This window comes from Macaca nemestrina, chromosome 15 (genome assembly GCF_043159975.1).
Source record: "Macaca nemestrina isolate mMacNem1 chromosome 15, mMacNem.hap1, whole genome shotgun sequence".
Taxonomy (NCBI): domain Eukaryota; kingdom Metazoa; phylum Chordata; class Mammalia; order Primates; family Cercopithecidae; genus Macaca; species Macaca nemestrina.
In genome coordinates this window covers 58,927,141-58,941,770 of record NC_092139.1, presented here as the reverse complement: position 1 = coordinate 58,941,770, position 14,630 = coordinate 58,927,141, and positions in this window count along the sequence as shown.

Sequence of the window (14,630 nt, the reverse complement as noted above, 5' to 3'; positions counted from 1 at the left end):
GGAGGAGGAGGTTGCCATGAGCTGAGATTGTGCCATTGCACTCCGGCCTGGGTGACAGAGCAAGACTGTCTCAAAAAAAAAAAAAAAAAAAAAAAACCAAAAAACTTTGTCTCTATTACGACTCCCCCGTCCTGATAGATCAGTTCTGTCTGGGCAGTGGACAAGGAGAACCCCTTGGGCAATTTCAATTTCATCTCTACAGTAAGGAATAGTTTATCCAGGTGTTTTTCTCAAATACACAACTCTAGATTGGACCATGCTGCAGGACTGAATCAAGGACCAGCATGCACTACCCTCCTCGGCCATATGCCTTTTTAATTTCTGCCCAGAGGCAAAGTTCCTTAATGACCCCAAGACTCACTTCCTTACCAGTAGAATGAGAACAGTGGAACCACCTCTAAGGAGTTGAGATGATTCAGTTATACCTTCTGCAAATATTTATGAAATGCCTAGTGTTGAAGTTAAACCCAAACTCTAAAATAGTTAAAGAGATTTATTCTGAGCCAATGAGTGACCATGGCCCATGAACAGCCTCAAGAGGTCCTGAGAAAGCGTGCGTGAGGCAGTGCAGTTACAGGTTACAGGTTGGTTTTATGTGTTTTAGGGAGACAGGAATTATAGGTAAAATCATAAATCAACACATGGAAGGTATACTTTTGTTTAGCCTAAAGAGGTGGGATATCTTGAAGCAGGGAGTTTACAGATTTTCTGATTAGCAATTGGTTTAAAGAGTCAAGTTTTGTCTAAAGACTGTCAACAGAAGGAAATTACTGCGTTAAGGGAAAGGTTGTGGAGACCAAGGTTCTTGTTATATGGATGAAGCCTCATAGGCAGCAGCCTTCTGAGAGAATTGATGGTAAATGTCTGTTTTCGGATCTTAAAAGGTATGTTAAACTCTTGTTTAACCTCTCCTAGATTCAGGAAAGACCTGGCTGCATTAATGGAGATTCTTTACACAAATTCCACACACAAAAGATGGCTTTCCAGGGCCATTTCAAAATATTTCAAAGAAATATATTTTGGGGTAAAACATCTTGATTTCCTTCAGAGTCTGCTATCTGTCATGTGATGCTGTATCAGTCAGGTTGGAGTTTAGACCTTACTGCCACAAAGAGTGTGTTTGTGAGTCTTAGGATCTTTATTTTAATGTTAATGCTGGCCAGTTGTGACTACACTCCAAAAGGGAGGGGGTACAACAAGGTGTGTTCCACTTTGCTTCTTGTCCATAGCCAATAATTCTGGTTTTTTTTTTGGTTTGGTTTGGTTTGGTTTTCAGGTTTCTCTGGGGTCCCTTTGGCCCAGAAGGGGTCCATCCAGTCAGCAGGGGATGGAGGGTTTGGGATTTTATTTTTGGTTTACACTAGTATTAGCCTGGCATTGACCTAGATACTGAAAATAAAGCAGTAAACAAAGTCCTTTCTACAGAGTCTACATTCCAGTGTGGGAAAACGGCAACATACAGATACACTGATAAGAAATATATTGGTGATAAAGCACTAAGAATAACCCAAGGAAGGTGAACAGAGTGAAGGTGAAAGAGTCAGGGTTTTGAGTTCAAGTGTTCAGAGAAGGCACAGACCTGAATAGAGAGAAAATAACCCAAGTGATTGTGGGCCTTAGGCAAGGCAGGGAATTCCAGGCAGAGGAATCAAACTGCAAAGGCCCCAGGAAGGTTGGGTGAGGACTAGCAAAGAGGCAGTGATGCTGGAGCAGGGAGATGATAGGAGAGGCCAGTGTTCAGGTCAGATGTTGGGAGCTGAAAAGGCCAAAGGGATTGTGACCAACTCAGCATTCCACTGGAGGCTATATGATCAAACAGCAAACTGTTTATCACGAATGCAGGATGTGAGCAAACTCACACTGTGCCTGCCACCAAAAGGTTTGCTGAGAGCTTCACTCCCTGGCACCGGACTCCTTGAAGTTATCTACTGAGAAATCTATTGCCTATTGTTCAAAGGATACAGCCTGGCAAGGCTGCTGTGAACCAAACAGCTGACTATTACCCAACAATCACCCCCCACCACCACCATTTATTGCTATCTGTTTTGCCTAATAAATATGGAGGGCTTGGCCGGGCGCGGTGGCTCAAGCCTGTAATCCCAGCACTTTGGGAGGCCGAGATGGGCGGATCACAAGGTCAGGAGATCGAGACCATCCTGGCTAACATGGTGAAACCCTGTCTCTACTAAAAATACAAAAAACTAGCCGGGCGAGGTGGCGGGCGCCTATAGTCCCAGCTACTCGGGAGGCTGAGGCAGGAGAATGGCGTAAACCCGGGAAGCAGAGCTTGCAGTGAGCTGAGATCCAGCCACTGCACTCCAGCCTGGGCGACAGAGCGAGACTCCGTCTCAAAATAAATAAATAAATAAATAAATAAATAAATAAATAAATATGGAGGGCTGTGTAAAGCTCAGGGCCCTTGTCCACTAGAGGCAACGTGCCCCCGACCCCTTCTTCCAAATATACTCTTTTGTCTCCTGTCTTTTTTTTTTTTTTTTTTTTTTTTGAGACGGAGTCTTGCGCTGTGTCACCCAGGCTGGAGTGCAGTGGCGCGATCTCGGCTCACTGCAAGCTCCGCCTCCCAGGTTCACGCCATTCTCCTGCCTCAGCCTCCGAGTGGCTGGGACTACAGGCGCCCGCCACCACGCCCGGCTAGTTTTTTGTATTTTTAGTAGAGACGGTGTTTCACCATGTTAGCCAGGATGGTCTTGATCTCCTGACCTTGTGATCCACCCGCCTCGGCCTCCCAAAGTGCTGGGATTACAGGCTTGAGCCACCGCGCCCGGCCTCTCCTGTCTTTTATTCCTGCGTTTTCCCCCTCTTTGTTCAGTCCCCCTAGGTCCATGCAGGTTACAAGTGGCGCCCCCAATCAGCGACAGAATCAGGTGCTCTACAAAGTGGCGCCTGAACAGGGACTTCAAGGATGTGAACAAAGAAGGTCTGCTGGAGCAGAGGAACTGAAATTGACAAGGTGAACAGGGACCCCAGGACAAGTCTGCTGGCAGCAGATATAAAGTCAGTGCCCTAAAGAGGTACTGGGAGCAGTGCTTTAAAGAAGTACTGGGAATGGGAAGTTTTCTGAATCAGGGTAACAAGGGGCAGAATTTGTCTATTAAAGGAAAACATTATGTGCAGTTGCTTAAAGTTCTGTTGAGACAGTCTGGAGCTCAGGTTAATTCACAGGCACTAACTAATCTCCTGCAGAAGCCATAAAAGGTTATTACACATAACCCATGGTTTCCACAGGCAGGCACTCTTTTTTTTTTTTTTTTTTTTGAGACAGAATCTTGCTCTGTCATCAGGCTGGAATGCAGTGGCGCAATCTTGGCTCACTGCAACCTCTGCCTCCTGGGTTCAAGCGATTCCACTGCCTCGGCCTCCCGAGTAGCTGGGACTACAGGCATGCACCACCACTCCCGGCTAACTTTTTGTATTTTTGTAGAGACGGGGTTTCACCATGTTGGCTAGGATGGTCTCGATCTCATGACCTCGTGATCCACTCGCCTTGGCCTCCCAAAGTGCTGGGATTACAGGCATAAGCCACCACACCCGGCCATCAGGCAGGCACTCTTGATGTGGAAAATTGAGCTAGAGCAGGAGAAAGATTAAAACAGACTCATCAAAAAGGTCCTAAAGTTGATTCTTCTGTTTTTTTCCCCTTGGAGTTTAATTCGTACTGCACTTCTGCCATTATCTCCTTATTATTCTGCGGGGCAGCAGGCTGAATCTAAAAATCTTAAAGAATCTGTTGTCCCACCCACAGCTCCAATTGAAAATAAAGAACAGGATAGGGAGGATAAAAATTGGCCTATACCGCCTCCTCCAGTTGCAGAAACATCTGTACCGCTTCCTTCAAGTAGCAGAAATAGAGACCCCCAATACAAAGAATTTTACGTTCTGCTGCCATAGCTGGAGAGTCCTTAGGACCTTGTGCTTTTCCTATTTCTGTAAGGCCTGATCCAAATAATCCACAGCAGATTATTCATGAATACACTCCACGAGAGTTTAAGTTGTTAAAGGAATTAAAAGCAAGTGTGATAAATAATGGCATACAGAGCCCATTTACCTTAGGATTGCTAGAATCCGTGTTTGGTGCTACGAGTCTTTTATCCTTTGATGTAAAACACTTGGAGCGAGCTTGGTTGTCCACTAGCACATATCTGACATGGAATTTAAATTGGCAAGAAATATGTGCAGACCAGGCTAGACAGAATCATGTTGCTAGACACCGAGACATTACAGAGGATATGCTGTTAGGTAATGGCCCTTATTCAGACCTGGAATATCAAATGGCACTCCCAGACACTGCTTATCAGCAGTGCGCACAGGCCACTAAATGCACCTGGGCCACAATTCCTGAAGAGGGAGTCCCAGTACAATCCTTTTTACATATCATGCAAGGGTTGCAAGAGCCCTATGCACATTTTCTTTCTTTTTCTTTTTTTTTTCTGAGACAGAGTCTTGCTTTGTTGCCCAGGCTGCAGTGCAGTTGCACGATCTTGGCTCACTGCAAGCTCCGCCTCCCAGGTTCACACTATTTTCCTGCCTCAGCCTCCCAAGTAGCTGGGACTACAGGTGCCCGCCACCACGCCTGGATAATTTTTTGTAATTTTAGTAGAGATGGGGTTTCACCATGTTGGCCAGGATGGTCTCAATCTCCTGACCTCGTGATCCACCCGTCTCGGCCTCCCAAAGTGCTGGGATTACAGGCGTGAGCCACTGCACCTGGCCGCCCTATGCACATTTTCTTGCAAGATTGCAAGAGGCAGTGAAGTGTCAAATTCCTCATACCGCAGCTGCAATGCTAACCTTAACTCTAGCTTTTGAGAATGCAAACACGGATTGTAAACATGCACTGGCACTGGTGAGGTGTACAAAAAACTTGGGAAATTGTCAGGATGTGGGAACTGAGCTTCATCACTCTGCAATGTTAGCACAAGCAATGGCTAATTTAACAGTTGACAAATCTAAAAGGAGCCAAGGGTCAAACCCTAAAATGGGAAAATGTTATAATTGTGGAAAAACTGGACATTTTAAAAAGGAATGCTGCCAGATCTCAGGACAGAAACGACCTTACAATACAGTGTCCCACCCAGCAGAAAAAAACGTCAGGACTTTGTCCTTGCTAATGAAAGGACACAAAGATAGATGTGTACCCGCCCCCCACCCGCTACACCCTTGTTCTGCTCTCTAATCTTTGCACATACCAGAGATTTCGTAAGTTCTGTGAGTACCTGGTTTTCTGCACATACCAGAGATTTTGTTTTGCACATACCAGAGATTTTGTAAGTTCTAAGGCAAGGTCACAAGACGTGTTTAAGTAAGATAAACTCTTGCTGCCATAAACCTGCTCTCCCGCCTCAAAGTTTGAACCAAAATATCAGAAATGGCGGGAACCAATCATAGTTAGCCAAATCGCCTTGTTCAAACACTAGCCAATCATATATCTGATTTGTATAATAACTCTATGCCCACTTTTCTTAGACTATATAACACTGCTCGGAGCTCAGTGGGGGAGCTCTTCTGCCCGTCTCGTTTCACGAGCGAGGGAGAGTTCCAGGTTCGAACCTGTAATAAAGATCCTTGCTGCTTAGCTTTGACTCTGGACTCTGGTGGTCTTCTTCAGGGAATAAACGATCTGGGCATAACACTGTAACAAAGGAAATCACTGGGCTAAGTGGTGTCACTCAAAATTTCATCAGAATGGCACCCCCATGCCAGGAAACGAGACGGGGCCTAGACCTGGGCCCCACAAACAATGAGGGCATTCCCAGTCCAGACCTCAATCCCATTTCAGGGAAGGGATAAGTTCCCGGAGGCACACTGATTCCCTCACCCCAGGAACACCACAAAGTGCAGGATTAGATCTACCCACCAGAGAAAGAATCATGTTAGTAGCAGAAGACAAACCTATCAAAGTTCCCACTGGTATTTGGGGACCTTTACCAACAGCATACATGAGACTAATTTTAGGCAAAAGCCATCTTAATTTGCAAGGGACTGTAGTCCCAGGAGTGATTGACGCCGATTATGAAGGAGAAATTCAAGTAGTTTTAATGTCACAAGATCTTTAGATTTTTGAACCAGGAGAATATATTGCTAATTATTGCTTATTCCCTGCAAATTACACCCTTCTGCACAAAAGGAGAAACAAGGAAATAAAGGGTTTGGGAGCACAACTACATGGGAGTCTAGGTATCCCAACCCATAGCCTCTAATAGACCTACCTGTGTAGTACAAATTAAAGGAAAGAAATTTTATGGGCTTATGGATATAGGAGCTGATGTATCAGTAATATCTAAAGACTACTGGCCCCCATCCTGGCCCTTGCAATTAACTTCTACGTCCCTAGTGGGAGTAGGAACAGCTCAAAGTGTTCAACAGAGCCCTGAGATTTTATCTTGTCTTGTTCCGGATGGACAGTCATGTACTTCTCAGCCTTATGTTTCAAATATAGCTATCAATTTATGGGGTCGAGACTTACTTACAGCATGGGATATGAAACTTACAAAAAAAAACTTTGATAACCCAGGATTTAAAATGAGGAAGAACATGGGATATCAGAGGGAAAAAGGTTTAGGAAAATTTCAAGGAAATCCTAACCCGATTATCAGTAACTGGAAAAATAGATAGAAAAGGGCTAGGACATCAGGATTTCTGACAGGGGTCATTGATATTTCTCCTCCACCCACTGCCTTACCATTAGAATGGCTCAGTGACAAACCCACATGGGTGGATCAATGGCCCCTATCTCAGGAGAAGCTGACACAACTTCAGCAGCTAGTAAAAGAACAATGGGATGCCAGACACATAGAGGAGTCAGCCCCTGGAATTCTCCAGTGTTTGTTATTACAAAAAAGTCCAGAAGATGGCGACTGCTACATGATTTAAGAGCTATTAATGCACATATAAAATTGATGGGTGCCTTACAAAAAGGCTTACCATCTCCAGCGGCTATTCCAAGAGACTGGCCTCTTGTAGTAACAGATCTTAAGGATTGCTTCTTTACTATACCCTTACACGAGAAGGATAAGCCTCGATTCATTTTCTCTGTGCCTTCTATTAATCAAAGAGAACCTGTGTCTCATTATCAATGGAGCGTTTACCCCAGGGCATGCTTAACAGTCCTATGCTATGTCAGCATTTTGTAGGCCAGGCATTAAAGGAACCTCGGAATACATTTCCTACTGCTTACACCATTCATTTTATGGATGATATTCTTTTGGCTGCTCCTACAGATCAAATCCTACATCAGTTATTCAGAGAAACAAAGCAGGCTTTGACTAAATGGAATCTCCAAATAGCTCCAGAAATGGTACAAACAACTTCCCCACACCAATACTTAGGAACTATTATTAGAGAGAAGTGTACAGCCTCAGAAAGTAGTTCTCCATAAAGACAGGTTACAGACTTTAAATGATGTTCAGCAATTATTAGGAGATATTAATTGGCTATGGCCGATGTTAGGTATTGCTACCTACCAACTTACACATCTTTACCAAACCCTGCAAGGAGATTCTTCTATAAATTCTCTGCAGCAATTAACTAAAGAGGCAGAAGCTGAATTATGGCTTGTAGAGCAAAGGTTATTGCAGAGACATGCCCCAAGGCTACAATTGCAAAAACCCTTGCTTTTGTTTATTCTTCCTACCCCCAACTCTCCAACAGGACTTTTGGACCAGTTCATAGACAAGTCTGTAACAGTAATTGAATGGCTCTTTTCTACCTAATCAAACAGTCAAAACCCTGCAAGTTTATCTTTCTTTAATTACACAGATTGTGACTATGGGCAGGTAGAGGTCAAAAATGTTTACGGGATACGACCCTGACAAAATTATTGTTCCTTTATACTCCCAGCAACAAGCCGCAGCTTGGGAAACGTCCACTGCCTGGCAAACTACTTTTGCAGACTTCATGGGTGCTATAGATAACCACTACCCCTCAAGACAAAGTTTTACAGTTTTATAAAATCCATTATTTCATTCTTCCTGTGATTACTCATCACAAGCCTATTCCAGGTGGACAGACTTATTTTACTGATGGCTCTTCCAAAGGTACTGCCGCTATCTATGGACCAAAACATATTCAAACAATAATGACCTCTGGAGTTTCAGCGCAACACTCACAGCTAATTGCAGTCATTCAGGTTTTACAGCTCACAGCTTCAGATCCTATCAACATTGTCTGTGATTCAGCTTATGTTGTAAATGTAGCCAGTCACACAGGAACTGCTACAATTAAAAGTACACTAGACCCAGAACTCCTTCCCTTCCCTTCCCCTCCCCCTTTTCCTCTCCCTTCCTCTCCCCCTTCCCCCTTTCCCCTTCCCTTCCCTTTTCTCTTTTCTTTCGTTTTTGAGACAGAGTCCCGCTCTGTTGCCAAGACTGGAGTGCAGTGGAATGATCTCGGCTCACTGCAACCTCTGCCTCCTGGGTTCAAGCAATTCTCCTTCCTCAGCCTCCACCACCATGCCCAGCTAATTTTTTTGTATTTTTAGTAGAGACGGGGTTTCACCATATTGGCCAGGCTGGTCTGCAACTCCTGATCTTGTGATCTGCGCACACTGACCTCCCAAAGTGCTGGGATTACAGGTGTGAGCCACCGCACACGGCCAGCTTAACTTATACGTAAGACTTCAACAAGTTATTCACGCTCGTGCAGGTCCTTTTCATATTTCTCATATTCGCTCTCACACACAACTTCCTGGGCCACTATGTCTAGGTAATGAGAAAGCAGACAAGCTGGTTGGTTCTGTGTTTCAGCAAGCTCAAGTGTCTCATGAGCTTCTGCACCAAAGTACTGCCACCCTTACTCGCATGTTACATTTATCTCGCAGCCAAACTAGGGCTATAATACAAGCCTGTCCTACTTGCCAGCATGTCCCTGGAACCACACCTGTAGAAAGCTGTAGCCCACGAGGTTTGGCTCCAAATGAAATTTGGCAAATGGATATTACATGTCATGCGGGTCCGTGTAAAGAGACCACTAAACAGGCTTTGTGTGAGCAATAAAGCATTTTGATCACCAGGGTGCAGGCGGGCTGAGTCCGAAAAGAGAGTCAGCGAAGGGAGATAAGGGTGGGGCCATTTTATAGGATTTGGGTAGGTAAAGGAAAATTACAGTCAAAGGGGGGTTGTTCTCTGGCAGGCAGGAGTGAAAGTCACAAGGTGCTCAGTGGGGGAGCTTTTTGAGCCAGGATGAGCCAGGCACAAGATAATGTCATCGCTTAAGGCAAGGACCGGCCATTTTCACTTCTTTTGTGGTGGAATGTCATCAGTTAAGGCAGGGCAGGGCATTTTTACTTCTTTTGTGATTCTTCAGTTACTTCAGGCCATCTGGGCATATACGTGCAAGTCACAGGGGATGCGATGGCTTGGCTTGGGCTCAGAGGCCTGACATTACACACATAGCAACCTTTGGTAAGCTTAGCTATGTTCATATGACTATAGACACTTATTCTCATATGCTGCATGCTACATGCCAAACACGTGAGACAGCTGGTCATGTACAATGACATTGTCTGTCATCATTTGCTCACATGGGGATACATAAGCAATTAAAAACTGACAATGAACCCACTTATACTAGTCATGCTTTTCAAAATGTCTTACAGCTTATAACCCATAATATTGGAATTCCTTATAATTCCAATTTTAGAGGACAACACATTGTAGAGCGGGCACATCAAACATTATAATGCACGTTGAAAATACAAAAGGGGGTATAGGAGGCCAACTACCACCTCGATCAAAACTACATTTAGCCTTATTTACCTTAAATTTTTTGACTCCTGGTATGGATGGTAAGACTCCAGCAGAAAGACATTGGGAAGTGTTAGAGGAAAAGAGGAAAATTTATCCAAAAGTGTTATGGAAATCCCTGGAAGAAGGAAAATGGAAACGTCCAGCGGATTTACTGACATGGAGAAGAGGGTATATTTCTGTTTTCACAGGCGATGGACAAACCGTGTGGGTGCCCTCAAGGTGCATGCAACCATGGAGTAGGAGCCTGGGGGAACCCAGTGTCAGGCCTCTGAGCCCAAGCCAAGCCATCGCATCCCCTGTGACTTGCACGTATATGCCCAGATGGCCTGAAGTAACTGAAGAATCACAAAAGAAGTAAAAATGCCCTGCCCTAACTGATGACATTCCACCACAAAAGAAGTGAAAATGGCCGGTCCTTGCCTTAAGCGATGACATTATCTTGTGCCTGGCTCATCCTGGCTCAAAAAGCTCCCCCACTGAGCACCTTGTGACTCCCACTCCTGCCCGCCAGAGAACAACCCCCCCCTTTGACTGTAATTTTCCTTTACCTACCCAAATCCTATAAAATGGCCCCACCCTTATCTCCCTTCGCTGATTCTCTTTTCGGACTCAGCCTGCCTGCACCCAGGTGATTAAAAAGCTTTATTGCTCACACAAAGCCTGTTTGGTGGTCTCTTCACACAGACGCGCATGACACCCAGGGCGGCCAACCATGGGCCTGGTCCCTCCGATACAAGCCATGAGCCAGCTGAGCCTGAGTGCAAAGATAGAGAGAAGGCTGACCAGAGTGATGATGACATCCACCCCCATAACCTGGGGACAACTCAAGAAAACCACGCAGGAAGATGAGAAACTACTGGAGCATCAGTGACAGGCAAAACCCCTGATTCCATGTTCTTGGCCATGTTAGCCATAGTGTCCTGTGCAGTATTGTAGCAGGACGAGTGGCAGACAAAACTCTTCAGACACCGAGTTAAAGAAGGAAGGGGTTTACTCGGCGGGGAGCATTGGCAAGACTTCTGCCTCAAGAGCCGAGCTCCCCAGTAAGCAATTCCTGTCCCTTTTAAGGGCTCACAACTCTAAGGGGGTGCACGTGAGAGGGTTGTGATTGATTGAGCAAGCAGCAGGTATGTGACTGGGGGCTGTGTGCACTGGTAATTAGATTGGAACAAAACAAGATAGGGATTTTCACAGTGCATTCCTATACAATGTCTGTAATCTATAGATAACAGAACCAATTAGGTCAGGGGTCGATCTTTAACTACCAGGCCCAGGGTGTGGCGCCAGGCTGTCTGCCTGTGGATTTCATTTCTGCCTTTTAGTTTTTACTTCTTCTTTCTTTGGAGGCAGAAATTGGGCATAAGACAATATGAGGGGTGGTCTCCTCCCTTAGTATGTTTTCGCTGTGCAGAGGCAAAAACATTGTACATATGTTCTCAATCCCCCAGCAGTACAACCTATACTTTGGAGCAACACTCCTCCTGAGATTTATCACGATCAGGGAGTGTGGGCTCCAGGACCCCTAACTCCCCCTGACATAGAACACTTAAACTCTCAGAATAATGTCATTAATTATACCGCTCCACTGGAAGGACTTCCTTTGTGTATCACCACAAAGACGTTGCTCAGCCATAGCTGTCTTACAATTCAAGCTCAAACATGGTTGAGTCACTATGGAAAAATTATGTACTTATTAAGTCTTGGTTCTATTAATGTAACTGGTGTGCTAACCAACCTTTCCCGGCCCAGTTGCCCTAATTGTGCTGATTAAGGAATGGATTCCATTCAATAGTTCTACCCTACTCCATGGACCCAGTGTCTTGTTCCACTGGCTAGAAAACAATCTATGTCAACTGGAGACATTGTGGATTGGGGACCTAAAGGTCAATCAGATCGAAAAGATGAAAATCAGAAATCATGGCACAAACTTCACTGGCATTGGTGGCAAGCTTTCAATGCTTCTTCTTTATACAATACTGGGATCCAATCCCAGTCTGCCACCCAGATTGCTTGGCATGGAGCAGGATTTAGCCTACCTCTTCTTCCGTGGCATTATCTAGGGAGGAAAGGACCAATTCAAGAGACGATATGGAAGGCAGCACTCCCATTTATGAATGGCAACATCTGGATTGGAATACTCTCCAATAAAAGCAATAGTAAGTGACACAATCTTAATGTTGCATTTGTAAAGAATATCACCACTCAATTTACAGTTTTTGTTTTTAATCCTCATGTCTTTTTGGCAGTTAAGGAGAACCAGCTCCAGGTAAACAATACCCAATTGACCTGTAAATCTTGCCAGTTTTATCACTGCATTAATCATAGCACATTGCAAACACATAGCATTTCTACCTTGATGATTTTGGGTCACATCCCTGGGCTATGGATTCCTGTTAATCTGTCCAAGCCTTGGGCTGCTACACCTGCTTTGCATTTTGTGAAACTTCTTCGTACTCATCTTGTCTGTAGAGCCTTAGGCATAATTTTTGCTATTGTTTCCTTAGTCACACTAATAACTTCTGTTGTGATGTTCCCTGTAGCTTTGCATAATTCTATTCAAACAGCTCAGGACCTGGAGAACTGGACACGCACAGCTGATCAAACGAGGCTACTTCAGAATAAAATTAACACTGAGTTAACTGAAGTGGCAATGTTAAAATCCACGGTCCTATGGTTAGGGGAACAAGTACAGAGCTTGCAGTTGCAGCAGCAATTGCGTTGTCATTTTAACCACATTCATATTTGTGCAAACAACTTAGAATATAACCAAAGTGAGTATCCACGGGACCTTGTGAAAGCTCATTTACAGGGAGCGTTCACATCCAACATCACCTTTGATATTGGTGAATGACAAAACAAAATTCTTGATTTAAATAAGCGAACTCAAAAATGTCAGCCTTCTTTAGAAGACTGGACCAAATTCCAGCAAGGCCTGGCAAGCCTCAGCCCTTGGACCTATCTAAAGCACCTCATTAACATCTTATATGTAGTTCTTGGAATAATGCTGTTTTTGTCTCTGTCTTCTGCTCATAGTCTGTAAAATCGGATGGACTGCCAATCAGAGAATGAGAGCTGCCCAGCCTGGCCTTACATTCTTTTTTTTTTTTTTTTTTTTTTTTGAGACGGAGTCTTGCTCTGTCGCCCAGGCTGGGGTGCAGTGGCCGGATCTCAGCTCACTGCAAGCTCCACCTCCCGGGTTTACACCATTCTCCTGCCTCAGCCTCCTGAGTAGCTGGGACTACAGGCGCCTGCCACCTCGCCCGGCTAGTTTTTTGTATTTTTTAGTAGAGATGGGGTTTCACCGTGTTAGCCAGGATGGTCTCGATCTCCTGACCTCGTGATCCACCCATCTCGGCCTCCCAAAGTGCTGGGATTACAGGCTTGAGCCACCGCGCCCGGCCACATTCTTTCAATTAACACATAAACACGAAGGGAGAGATGTTGGGAGCTGAAAAGGACAAAGGGATCATGATCAACTCAGCATTCCACTGGAGGCTATATGGTCAAATAGCTACTGTTTATCATGAATGCAGGATGTGAGCAAACTCACACAGCGCCTGCCACCAAAAGGTTTGCTGAGGGCCTCACTCCCTGGCGCTGGGCTCCTTGAAGTTATCTACTGAGAAATCTAGCGCCTATTGTTCACAGGATGCAGTCTGGCAAGCCTGCTGTGAACCAAACAGCAGACCGACAATCACTACCCCACAATCACCCCCCATTTATCGCTATCTGTTTTGCCTGATAAATATGGAGGGCTGTGTAAAGCTCAGGACCCTTGTCCACTAGAGGCAAGGTGCCCCCTGACCCCGTCTTCAAAATATACTCTTTCGTCTCTTGTCTTTTATTCCCGCATTCATCCCTCTTTGTTCAGGTCCCCTAGGTCCGTGCAGGTTACAAGTGGCACTTCTGATCAGCGACGGAATTGGGTGCTCTACAGTCAGGGAGGGCCATGTTAAACCCTTTCGTAAGCCTTGGGTTTTGAGTGAGATGGGGAGCCACTTAAGTGTTCTGAGCAAATAAATGACAGAATTAGACCTTGTAATAACAAGAAAATCCTATGTGGCAGCTGAATTAAGTGGACAGAAGTGAGACAAAGTGGAGGCAGGAGACCAGTTAGGCTATTCAAATAATGGAGGTGAGAGATGACAGCAGTTTGGCCCAGGGTGGGGACCATGGAAGTGGTAAAATTTAATGGTTAAATTCTCATAGATTTTGAAAGCACAGCTGACAAGGCTTGGTGATAGACATGCTACAGCACAAGAAAGGAAAAGTCAAGGATGACTGCAGAATTGTGGCCCCAGGAACTGCAAGAATAGAACTGCCATTCCCCAAGAGGGAAAGGTCATGGATGGAGTTGGGGGTGGGAGAAGAGCTGGGAGCTCAGCATTGAAGTAGTACTTGTCAGAAATCAGACCAGAGATGATGAGGAGCCTAAGGGTCAAGGAGGGGTGTGGACCGATGATACAAATGTGGGCATCACTAGCATGGGCTCAACCACCAAGAGTTGGGCACTGTGTGGGCAGGGCCTCGTGCCTGTAAGAAAGATTCAATACCCGGTACAGATTTCTCCTCTCCAGCTCTTCCTTCCTTTTTTTGGTTTGCTTGGTTTTTTTGAGACGGAGTCCCACTCTCTTGCCCAGGTTGGAGCACAGTGGTGAGATCTCGGCTCACTGCAAGCTCCACCTCCTGGGTTCACGCCTGAAGGGGTGGCCTGCCCCTCCACACCTGTGGGTGTTTCTCGTTAGGTGGAACGAGAGACTTGAGAAAAGAAATGAGACACAGAGACAAAGTGTAGAGAAAGAGAAAGCGGGGGCCCAGGGGACCGGCGCTCAGCTTACAGAGGACCCACGCCGGCACCGGTCTCTG